This window comes from Chinchilla lanigera, unplaced genomic scaffold, assembly GCF_000276665.1.
Source record: "Chinchilla lanigera isolate Chin_1 unplaced genomic scaffold, ChiLan1.0 scaffold00003, whole genome shotgun sequence".
Classification (NCBI taxonomy): Eukaryota; Metazoa; Chordata; class Mammalia; order Rodentia; family Chinchillidae; genus Chinchilla; species Chinchilla lanigera.
This window is the reverse complement of record NW_004955404.1, coordinates 11,289,349-11,300,550: the sequence shown is the minus strand read 5'-3', so window position 1 is coordinate 11,300,550 and position 11,202 is coordinate 11,289,349. Positions and strand designations below refer to the sequence as shown.

The window sequence follows — 11,202 nt, the reverse complement described above, 5'->3', positions numbered from 1 at the left end:
AGCTAAATCCCCAGCCCCAGCGATTCTTGTTCCTTTGCAATTTATTCTTAGCCTTTGGAAACTCTCAGAAATTTTTGCTGTCCTTATTCTTAGCATCTCATCATTTGTCTGGGTGTAGATCAGCCCTACCTAAGCTGGCTTTTAGAGACCTTGTTGTATTCTTTAAATAGCATCATTTCTGCAAATATGTTCTGTCCATCTCCCCCTATTGAGCGTTTTACACTGTGCTGACTCAGAGTTCCCCATTCTGATGTGTTTCTAGCTTGCTAATTTCTTCTTCAGCTGTGTTCATGCCACCAGTCGTGTTTCTCATATTTACTATTTCCACATAGTGATGTTTTTAAGTCCTGGGCGTTGAACCCAGACCTTGTGAGTGCTAAGCATGGACTTTGCCACTGGGCCGTTCCTCCAGCCCTGATGTCTATTTTCAATACTCCTTTATGTCTTCTATAGTATAGTTACTGATATATTTTGCAACTTGGGGTTCCTATATTCTAAAAATTCTGCTTTCATTAGTAATATTGTTCCTTTGTTTCTCTTTCATTGTGATTGTGTTTCCAGGATGTCTAGTGATTTGGGCTTTGGAGCTCACATTACCCTGAGGGTGTTAAGCTACTGTAGTTGGGCATTGTCGGGTCAGGTTAGAGGAGGAGCGGGCTCCTGGAGCAGAGAACCTGCATAGCACCGTCCTCACCCACCCCTGGGAGCTGAGGTGCCAGCAGGCAGCGAGGCTGGCCGGGAATTTACCTTTGAACTCTTTAGAAAAGAAAAAGTAGTACAGAGATTCCTCATGTAATGATCCACCCGTTTAATGATGGCTCAGACTGACGACGGGGGCGTGCTGTTTGGACTTGGCGCCTGCCGCTCAGACTTGCGCCCTCCATTTGGGCTTTCGGATGCAGGAACTGGGGGCACTGCGGCCTTAGAGTGGCTTCTCTCCAGTACAGGGCTGTAATTCTTGCTGATTATATTGTACAGTACAGTGTCACGGTTACGCAAATAAAAGCAAAGTCAAGCTGGAGTTTCCTCTGACCATTTCTTTGTTCTGAATATCGTAATGTGCATTCTATACAATTATTAATGGCTAGTCGCAGGAAGTGAACTCGGTCATTACAAGAGGAAGATCCGTGTTGAGAAGCTTTTTTAATATGGCTGTTTGCTCACGGGGAGAGGAAGGATGGATAGGAAGAGAAGGGTGAGAGACTGTTACCTTGTCACCGTCACCTGCCCTCCACTGCGGCTGCTGACGCACGCAGTGGGGATGTGGTGATCAGTACTTTGTGAGGACCGCACGTCGCTGGAGTGACGCTCCTCCCACTCGCCGTGGGCGTGGTGTGGGCCCTGTCAGGCAGGACGCTGCTGGGTTTCTCCTCTTGGATTTTTTCCTGGCTTACTTTTATCATCGCCCTTTCTTTTCTCTCAGTTCTGTTTTTCTGTGAAGGCTGTTGAGCTACTTGGAGAGAGCTAGTTTTAATTTCTTTTCTCCCTTCTCTTTGTATTTTTTAATTAGGCTTTAGATACACATAATGATGGTATTCATCACTGGGAATCTGTACCTGCACACGATACATTGTGACCCCTCTTTTTTCATTCCTCTTTCCTCCTTTCAGCCCCTCTTTCCCCCCTTATTTACAAAGCTTTGTTTCCACTTACCCTTCTTTTCTCGTTTTTCCTTTTCCTTCCTTCCTTTCTCCCTCCTCCTCCTACTTCCCCTTTCATTTTAAAAAATTTCTTCCTATTTCACAGTATCTGTTAACATTTTGGTCCTTATTTATGCTTGCAGTTTCTCACAGCAGAGACAATGCGATATTTACACGTGTGTTCACTTTATTTCACTGAAGAATATGGTCTCAAGGCGCATCTGTTTACCTCGAGATGCCTCAAGTTTATCGTTCTTTATGGCTGAGCAGTACGCCACTGTATTTGAAAAACCACCTTTTTAATCTGTTCATCGATTGATCAGCATTTCAGTTGTTTCCAAGATTTGGCTGTTATAAACTGTGCTGCTGTAAGCATGGATGTTCATGTATCATATGGTGTAGTGCTTTTGATTCTTTTGGGAAGATACCAAGATAGCAAGAAGGGGAATAGCTGGGTCGAATGGAACCTCTAGTCCTGGTTTTTTAAGGAATCCCCACACTGATTTCCACAGTGGTTGCACCAGTGGTTGCACTTCCACCAACAGTGGAGAAGGGTTCTTTTTCCCCACAGCCCCGCCAGCATTTGTTATTGGTTGACTTACTGATAATAGGCATTCTTTCTGGTGTGAGGTAGAATCACAGCTTGTTTTAATTTGTATCTCTCAAATGACCAGTGACGTTGAGCATTTTTTCATATATTGATTTGCTGTTTATAGTTCTTCATCTGAGAAGCATATATTCATCTCAGATGCCCATTTTTGGATTGGGTCTTTAAACTTGGGGGGGAGTCTGATTTTTTTCAATCCTTTGTATGTTCTAGGTATTAGTCCTTTGTCTGAGGAACAACTGACTAAAATTTTTCTCTACTCTGTGAGGTGTCTTTTCCTCTGTTGGTGATTTCTTTTGCTGTGCAAAAGCTTTTTAATAAGGTGAAATCCCAGTTGTTGATTGTTTATAATGTTTTCTTTGCAAGGATTTTGTTCATGAAGTCTTTGCCTACACCTGTGTCTTCAAGAGCTCTACTTATTCTCTCTCCTGGCAGATTTAGTGTTTCTATTTTAATATTTAGATCTTTGATCCATGGAAAACAGAAGAAATGAATAGATTCCTAGATATACATGAATTACCAAAGTTGAATCAAGAAGATATAAAAATTCTAAATAAATCAGTATCAGTTAATGAAATTGGAAAAATAATTAAAAACTTACCTATAAAGAAAAGCCCAGGTCCTGCTGGATTCACTGCTGAATTCTACAAGAACTTTAGAGATCTAATGGTATTATTCCTGACTCTCTCTTTTTTTTTTCTTTGGTTTTTTTGTTTGTTTTTTGTTTTTGTTTTTCTTCCGGTACCAGGACTCGAGCTCATGACCTTGCACTTGCCAGGCAGGAACTTTTGCCACTGAGCTAAATCCCCAGCCCCCCAGACTCTCTAATGAAATTGAAAGGGAAGAAATACTTGCAAAGTCATTCCTGGAAGCAAGTATTACCCTGATACAGAACCTACAAAACAAGAGGCCAATCTCCCTAATGAACATATATGCAAAAATCCTTAATAAGATACTGGCAAACAGAATGCAGCAAATCATCAAGAAGATTATACACCATGACCAAGTGGGATTCATGCCAGGGATACAGGGATGGTTCAACACATAAGTCGATAAATGTGATACACCATGTCTACAGAACTAAAAAAACATTACATGATCATCTCAGTAGTTGCAGAAAAAGCAATTTGACGAAGTTCAACACCCATTCATGGTGAAAACGCTACAGAAAATTGGCATAAATGGTCTTTATCTCAATCTGATAAAAGCCATCTATGACAAACTAACAGCTAACATCATATCAAATAGTCAGAAACTGAAAACTTTCACTCTAAAATCAGGAGCAAGACACGGATGTCCACTATCACCACTCTTATTTAATATAGCTCTGGAAACATTAGCCAGAGTAATTAGACAAGAGAAAGTATAAAAGGAATAAAGATAGGTAAGGAAAAAGTTAAACTATCATTATTTGCAAATGATATGATACTCTACATAGAAGATCCCAAAAAGACATCGAGATTTAATAAGCAAATTCAGTCTCATAGCTAGATACTAAGTCAACACTCAAATCAATAGCATTCCTGCACATAAATAGCAAACTCACTGAGAAAGAAATTAGGAAAACAACACCTTTCACAATAGCGTTGAAAAAAATGAACTACTTAGGAACTCATCTAATGAAGAAAAAGATCTCTACATTGAAAACTACAGTACTCTGAAAAAAGAGATTGAAGAAGATATCAGAAAATGCAAAAAACCAGGCATGATGGCACATGCCTGTAATCTCAGCACTCAGGTGGGTGAGGCAGGTTTGGATTGCTGCAGGTTTGAGGCCAGCCTGAACTGCACAGTGAGTTCAAGGCTAGCCCAAACTACATAGGGGGACCTTGTCTCAAAAAAAAAGAGACAAGGGAAAATGGAAAGATATCTCTTGCTCTTGGGTAGGAAGAACCAATGTAGTGAAAATGGCCACACTCCAAAATCGTTATTTTTAATGCAGTCCCAATCAAAATACCTCACAGAACTAGAGCAAACATTCCTAAAATTCATTTGGAACCAGGAGAGACCTAAAATAGCAAAAACAATTCTGGTCAACAAAGGCAAGGCAGGTGACATCACAATCCCTCGCTTGAAATTATACTAGCAAGCTACTGTGATAAAAAAAACATGATACTGGCCAAAAAAAAAAAAAAAAAGACCCAAGGGTCAGTGGAACAGAAGAAGATACAGAAACAATTCCAAATACACTCAGCCACCTTATCTTTGACAAAGGGATCAAGCTTGTTCACTGGAAGAAAGATGGCCTCTTCAATAAATGGTGCTGGAAAAACTGGCTTTCCACATGTTGAAGACCAAAACTAGACCCATGTCTCTTACCATGCACCAATCTCTTTGTATTTTTGATCTCCTTGCTGGCAGATATACCAAGTTGTGTCTTCCAACTCTTCTAGTTAGTACTTAAAAGTAAATTTTTATTGAAGGATAGCATGTAGATGAAAAAATGTACATACCATGAGTTCAGAACTTAGTAAGTTTTTATGAGGTGACACCCTTCTGAGTCCCATGCAAATGAAGAAACAGAACATTACAGTATTTGCACCCTGGGAATCTTACTTTTGCTGTCTCCCAGTCACTATTTCCTCCTAAAAGTCTATACTGACTTTAACATCCTGATTTAGGTTTTAAATGGAAATGTAGGCTTTTCTCTGTCTGAGTTGCTGCTTTCAGTATTAGGTTCACTTGACTCTTAATGGAAGTGACATGATTTATAATTTGGGGCACTACAGATCCAGTTGCTGTGAATACCCTTGAACCTGTCTTTTGTGCATGTACACATTTCTTTTAGGTGTGTACCTAGGACTTGAAAGCTGAACCGTAGGGTATACCCATGTTTAGCTTTAGAAGAGCTTGGCTTTCTTCCTATGGGGCAGGCATTCAGGAGCAGTGTAGCTAGGTGGTACTGGGGTTGTAGTCAGAATGTCAGCAGAGGCCACTGTGGCCTGCAGACTTTATTGGGGCTGAAGACCTTCCAGGCTGGATCGCTCATCCAGCCAGGGCGGGAGGCCCTGTGCCTCCCCGTGGTCCTGCGCATCTTCCTGGCAGGACAGCCAGCTCCTCGCAGGTTAGTGAGTGATAGTGGGCCTCTGAATTTTGGTCATTCTCCTGGCTTATAGGATTACATTACTGTGGCTTTTGTTCGTATTTTCTTGATGACTAGTGAGGTTGAATACCTTTCATCTATTTATTTTATTGAAAAAATATTTCAGCTATTCTCTTTTAAATTTTCAATAGTTCTTTTTAAATTTCCTGAACACTCTCTTTCCTTGGCATTCTGTTTCTATTTCACGGATGCAGTACTTTTAAAAAGCTTCTTGTGTTATTAAGGATGGTTTCCCAGCTCTCCTCCAAGCTTTCATTCCTCTGCACTGTTTCTTTCTTCTAAGATCCCATTTAGTTCCTTATTTTAGAGTTTCCCTTAAATATCTCCAAGCCCTTTGCTGTTTATGTTTAAGGGCTAGCTTTTAAAAAGCGGATTTCGGTCTCCGCAAGGTGACCATGCGCTCCATGGCAGGGCCCCATTGGGCTGTGCCACTGGGAATGCCCACTTTCAGGCTCTGTAGATTGACCAGTCCCCCGCCACTGCCCGCCCCTGCGTGGGTCACGTTCTCTGGAGCATACTCCCCAGTCTCAGCCTGGAGTCTCAGCAGTTAGTGCAGAAACTGACTTGAGCAAATGAATTAGACAGTCAGTACAGGCTCTGAACTGTCAGCTGTGCGTGCGAGTCTCGCAGCCCCGGACCTTCCGCTTACCATTTCTAGGCAGCAGGCTTCTGCCAGATGAGGTGAGGCAGCGAGAGGTGTTTTCTCAACACCAACATCCAGTTCTCCAGTTCGCCCGTTCCCCTCTTGTCCAGGCCTACCAATTCAGTGGAGTTCTGACACTGTGTACCTGGAGTCAGTGTCGGATATCACAAAGTCAGAAGCCCTCAGTCCCGTGAGACTGCGGCCTCCTCAGGTACCGGCACAAGCCCTGGGCCTCCTGTGTTTCTGATTGGCTGTAAATTGGGCGTTGCCCCAATCCACCTCCCAGTCTGAAATTTGTTAGAATGGCTCGCAGAGCTCACCAGTGTACTTTACTTACATTTGCCAGATGTCAAAAAGGGTACAACTCAGAAACAGGCAAAAGGAAGAGATGCACAGAGCAAGGTGGGGAGAGGGGCGCGTGGGCTTCAGGCCCTCGCAAGCAGGCCTCGCTCCCAGCGCCTCCTGCGTTCCGCAACCTCTGTGCTCTCGGAGTGTCTGCGAGAGTTTCTGTTTGCGCTCACACTCGAGATCCCCACCCTTCCCTGGAGGCTGGTGAGTGGGACTGACTTGGTCTTTCTGGTGACCAGCTCTGTCTGAGGCTGTGTGAGCGCTCTACCCTCGGGATCCTCAGTAGCACAACTCATGTGGTTAAAGGGGCTCCTTATGGGTAAGAAAAAAAATACTCCTTTCGCTTAGGAAATTCCAAAGGGTTTAGAAGTTCTGTGCTAGGAGGGGGAGTCCAAGGCCAAATCCCTCTTTGTGTTGTACCAGAGCGGCAGCAGGTAGGTAGAGTGACGGGAGGGGTTGGATACTCTGATCATCTCTTACTGCTTCCACAAACCTCTGGTACTGCCGACCCTGGGTAGTTTAACGCTTTTCTGATTTCACTATTGCTGGTTTAAGGTTTGAGCTTCTTAGGTTTGCCACATTAGTTACCACTATAGTTCCGGTTTTAGCCTAGAAGAAATGGTACCATCTTCAGCTCTTTTGTACCTTAGTGGATTCATGCCTTTAAAAGTCCTTTCAGTGTCATTCTTAGGAGGTTGGAGGGGAAGAATAGAGGAGGTAAATACATGTGCTCAATCTGCCATCCTTAACTTGCAGTGTTGTCTTTAAAAACTGGTTTAAGGATACTTGCCATTGTGAAATTAAGTTTCCTCTGTATTGATTATGTTAGTTTCCCCTGTTGGTATTCCAGATTTTATTAAGGTCCTCTTCCATTGTGTCTTATCAAACGGTGCTCTTTTATTCCAAGTAAGACAGACGGGGAAGGCACCGTGCTGCTGTCTACTCGCTGGCCCTGTTTCCTGGGTCTCTCAGCCCTGCAGTCTGTTTCGTCTCATCCTCACTCCCATCTGATCCCACCAACCACGAGCATCTCTCAGGGCGCAGCCCACCTTTGCAAGTTGTCTTCTAAGCATCCGTGTACCCTTCCGTGGAAGCTGGGGGTGGGCAGGGAGTAAAGGGTAAGAAGGGAATTTACAGGTGTCAGCATCTGCACATGGGAATTAACGTTCTTCCTTCTGCTAGTACGCAGTTTCCAGCAGGATAAATTTTCCTAGCCTCACCATAGAGGGACCCTCTCGTTGTTCTCAATAAACAAGTTGTGTGTTTGTCACGGAGCTTGCTTCATCCAAACTTTGCAGTTCACAGGATAAAGCAGGTGCTCTAGGACTGGGCACCTGTCAGGAGGCTAAGAAATGAGTGTTTATTTTGGTATCCACCAAAATCACTGTATCTTGTAGACTAGTTTGGTTATTTAGGCCTGTTTGAAACAACCAGGCATAAGTATTTTCTGTAATTCTTTTTAAGTTTTATTACACATGGCAATAGACTCGCTCCCAAGCAGTGGTGATGATCTCGGAAGTGCTAGTGCGAAGGCATTGGGCTGTCTGGGTGTGGGCGATGGGTGAGCAGCTCACACCTACCACCATGTGTGGTCACTGAATATCAACCGTTGGAATATTTTTAAGGGAAGTGGGTATTGTGGGCAAGGTAGCAATAAGTGACAGCTTCCTAAATTATTTGTTCCTCTGCTTTCAAGTTGAACTAATCAACATATAAATAATCATCATAGCTTGAAAGATAATCTGTGTCTTTAACTTGGAAGTGAAGTGATATTTCTCGAAGAGCCACCAGGGATTCCAACTTTGAAATGATCAGATTGGTATGTTTAGATTAATAGATTAGATCAGTTGAACTGACAGGCATTTTAGATATCTGTCATTTTACCCCTATTTTTAAAAAAAAGCCTGATAAATTGACACAGCTTTGTCTGTTTGACGGGTTAAGAACATTGATTCTAAGAAACCTGGTGGTAACTTACAACCTAATGGGCAGAGTTCGAATGTAAACCTAGATGAGTTGATTCTGAAGCCATGGTGCCCTGAGTCATGCTAGAGCTACGGGGTGGACGGCAGTGGTTTACCCTGCACTCGAGGCCCCGCACATGAGGTGCAGAGGGCCGCGTTGCTGAGTGTCGATCACAGGAATGTGTGAACTTTCTGTCCTTGATGAGCTGCTTGGGATAAACCTGCTGTTCTGGGCGCAGGCCTTTTGAACAGGAGTCTGTTCTCTTTCAGCCTTCCTCTTACCGCCTCTCCCCACCCACCACCTTCTCTTACCCTTAGTGTGTCATGTCCCCCTGCGTCCCCGTCCCCTGTCCACGCCCCCCATCCTCTGTCAGTGTTGTGGTGTCTTGTCATGTGTGACCCTCCCCCCACCACCACCGCTTTTCCTCTTGTGCCTCCACCTCCTGTTGTCTCCTCCCAGCAAGACTTACTGGTTGGGCTTTGCTGCATAGAGGTTTTAGCAAATAAATAGGTGAATGTAATGGTACAAAGTCGATTAATGAAAAATATAATTTTCAAGATTTTTATTTATAATGAGTGGTGTGAGGTAGGAAGGCCATCATTGGGGAGTTTCAAGAGAAGTGTGCAAGTCACTTCTTGAGAAGCTTTCTTTGGTCAGCCCCACCCTCAGACCAGGTCACAACCTCCTGTGATAGGCTTTATCTTAGCATTTGTCATCGTAGAAACTAAATAACAGGTAGTGAATGATTGGATACCTGGCTTTTCCAGTAGAATCCACACTTCATGTAAGCAGGAGACCAGGCCATTCTTACAAACGATGCCTCTGGGTCTCAGTCCTGTAACAAAATACCACAGATTGTGTGGTTTATAAACAGTATTTATATCTTACCATTCTGTAGAATGGGAAGTTCAAAACTGAGGCACCAGTGCATTTGGTGGTTGGCGATGGCACATTTCCTGATTTCATGGGTGACCTTTTCTTTGTCACTTCATATGGCAGGAGGGGTAAGAAATTTCTTTGGGACCTCTTATAGGTGCATCAATCTCATTCACAGGACTCCACCCTGGCGACCTAACACCTCAGAAAGACCCCACCTCCTACTACCATCACTTGGCATTTCCACATGGAAACTGGTGGTTGGCGGGAGGAACATTCAGTTGATAGCACTTAGCTAGTGGTTCCCACATAGAGGATTCATATGAGGGCGGATGGGTGGATGGGTCTCAGTGGAAATGAAGGAAAAGTCATCAGTCTTTTGATTGTATTTCATCTCCTCTTGGGACCATTGCAGTGGCCTCCGAACTGTCCTCCCTGTCATCAGGATGCCATCATCTGCACTGCCCCACCCCACAGTTTTATCTTTTTTTTATTTTAAAGAGTAAGAGAAAGATAACAATATGCGGGGGGGGGGCTTACCAAATTACAGACAAAGTGGTAGGAAATTATCAATGGTTATTGTTTTACATATTGTTACCTACAAGATAGTTTCTCAGGAAAACAAATAGACAAATAATAGTGAGTTACAGACAAAAGAGGTAGGAGATTATCAATAGTTGTTGTACTCTACTTAGGTATCTTCGAAAGAAAATAAATAGAACTATACATGAGTGACCTATTGAATAATCATTAAGTATTCTCAATGGTTGTTGTAGGAAACACATAATAACAAACATGCATCCATTTATGAAATAGGATAGGAACAATACAAGCATTACAGAGTTCTGGATAGATTAGTAGGAAAATACCAATGACTGCGGTAATACATGTTCGTATCTTAGAAGTGGTTTCTCAGGAAGACAGAGATATGCAAGAAGGATCTAACAAGTAGTTACAGCCTAAGGGTTGTCAAAACTCCAGTGAGCCATCTGGGGCCAAAGCCATTTTTTGCAGCGTTTTCTCTCCAGCCTCCCATCACATTGGGACCCCACAACCAGTTAGTGTCCTCTCCCCAACTGTCAGCACAGGCAGCAGGAATCCTGTTGCAGACTTCTCCGGGGCTCCACCACAGCCTGTACTGTCAGGGGAAGAATGGCTTCCAGGGAGTCTCCCCGCATGTATTGTGCAAGGTCCTCCTGGTTTACAGCTTCCGAGCGGCTCTCATGACCCCAGTCCACAGGACCTCTGACCCCTCGGGCTTAGTCTGCATTCTCATGTTCTCTGAGTCCTTGTTCAGCAGCTGCTCCTCTGCTGACTCTGGGCCTTCCTGGTTCTCAATGGCAGGAGCAAGAGTGGCCCGTTGTATAGCATGTATTCCCAGGGGTTTTTCCATGTTTGAATGATTCACACATGTCTTTAGGTGGGCATCTGCAGCCGGTGCATGGTGGGCCAATTATGTCATTGTTTCTCTTGTTACAGCAGAAAATTCCCATCTGTCCCAAACATTGCACAAGAGACGCCAATCACCAGTGAGAACAAAATCAGAGTTTATTTATTTATTTATTTATTTTTGGTTTTTCTCTGGTACCGGGAACCAAACTCACGACCTTGCACTTGCCAGGCAGGTGCTTTTGCCGCTGAGCTAAATCCCCAGCCCCCAAAATCAGAGTTTAATTTGAGGCTAGCCACCCTCACTTCCTTTGCCAATCTGGAAGCGGGGGCCCATGGCTAACTTTGTTTCCCCTTATATACATTTTGGTTTCCATTGACAACAGATTGGGGTGTTACATTCTCTGACCCCAGTGGGCATATGGTGTTTCTCTCATCCTGTTGGACCGTAGGTCAGTTGCAGGTCGCATGTCAAACCGTGGTAGATGTTCCCCCCCATTATCTCCTTTTTTACAACCTATGCATTCCTTTAGGGTTATGGTGTTTACTTAGGGCCAGGAGATGGCACTGCGCAGGCAGGGTCACGGAGGGTCACCTAGGCCTAGGCGCCCCCTTATCCTGGGGAGACATT

The 11,202-nt window shown here is 43.8% G+C and overlaps 2 protein-coding genes across 2 annotated transcripts in view; one reads left to right on the top strand and one right to left on the bottom strand.

Annotated features, from left to right (window-relative positions):
• The window catches only part of Gpr18 (G protein-coupled receptor 18), a 27,176-nt gene extending 20,522 nt beyond the window's left edge, over window positions 1-6,654 (bottom strand). Inside the window, exon 1 of the mRNA XM_005374062.1 lies at window positions 6,000-6,654. The gene's annotated coding sequence lies outside the window, so the exon portion shown is untranslated. The remainder of the gene's footprint in view (window positions 1-5,999) is intronic.
• Window positions 1-11,202, top strand: part of Ubac2 (UBA domain containing 2) — a 151,399-nt gene that overhangs the window by 56,820 nt on the left and 83,377 nt on the right. The window lies entirely within an intron of this gene.